Raw genomic sequence first — 918 nt, 5'->3', positions numbered from 1 at the left:
TCTAGAATAGATACTCCTCATCATCTCTTTTGATTTTACTGGTTTTTGTAGTAATTTTAGATTATATATACTCATAGGCAAAGAATTAGATCTAGGCATCCCAATAACGGTAGGGGACGGAGGTGTGTGGTGTTTGTCCTTCTGTCTCCAAGTCATTTTATTCAATACTTTCAAATTTCAAGATATTGATTTTCTTTAGGGATAAATAAAACTCCACTGTATATAGTATTATGTTTTTAACTTTCAATTTATCAGTTAGAGTCATTTAGGTGATTTCCATTTCTAGCTATTGTGACTAGAGTTAGAATGAAAATGGTTGATGTGTTGTTCAACTCGTTGAGTATGCATCATACCTGGTTCACAGCCTGGAAAGATGTGACAAAATGTACAAGATGTGTACTAGCCCAAACTAGATCAAATCCCAACATGGAAATCAGTAGTCAGCATGAAGCTATACCTACAGTTAAGGAGCTATTGGCAGTGGATATCTTATGAGAGATAGAGCGTCACTTTTCTTTAAGTGTATAGACCTGGATAAATCAGCCATTCTCCAGTGGAATGTCAAATAGCTAAGAATGTGTGGGTCAGGAAAATTGGAATTGACTGGAGTGAGTTAAAAATGAAAGACGGTACAAAGTTGTGTAGATAGGGAAGGGATAGACCTGAACAGAGTGGATGGACGATGTGAATATCATCCAAAACTGTGCTGTGAAATTCTTAAAAATCTAACGAAATGTAAAGCTTTAATAAATATAGAAGACTTATGTAGTCTATCTCTTTTTACTAACTTGTAGGTGAATGAAAACTGCTTTTATTTAATCATCAAGTAAATTTTTCCAAATAAAATAACTTTCTGAGTCTGTCATACTAAGTATATGTGGCAGACGTCAATAAAGGTCAAAAGTCCAAATCCTATAT

Source organism: Mastomys coucha, unplaced genomic scaffold (assembly GCF_008632895.1).
Source record: "Mastomys coucha isolate ucsf_1 unplaced genomic scaffold, UCSF_Mcou_1 pScaffold23, whole genome shotgun sequence".
In the NCBI taxonomy this organism is placed as follows: domain Eukaryota; kingdom Metazoa; phylum Chordata; class Mammalia; order Rodentia; family Muridae; genus Mastomys; species Mastomys coucha.
This window is presented reverse-complemented; position numbering follows the sequence as displayed.